A 214-nucleotide genomic window follows, 5' to 3' on the forward strand; every position below is an offset into this window, starting at 1 on the left:
AGGGCTGAGCGCAGGCATATTCCCCGCCAGGCGCCCGGCAACCACTGCATACTAATGCCAGCGTCATGACCGCCATTTCTAAAGCTTTCCGTGGTTTATGGGGCTCGGCACAATCCGCCCTTGCATTATAGCCCCATTAAGGCGGCCTGCTCTTTATGGCCGGCCCTGGTCGCAATGCCCGGGTCGCTGCTTGGGAGACGGCCATCTGATGCCC

Source organism: Penaeus monodon, chromosome 29 (genome assembly GCF_015228065.2).
Source record: "Penaeus monodon isolate SGIC_2016 chromosome 29, NSTDA_Pmon_1, whole genome shotgun sequence".
NCBI lineage: Eukaryota > Metazoa > Arthropoda > Malacostraca > Decapoda > Penaeidae > Penaeus > Penaeus monodon.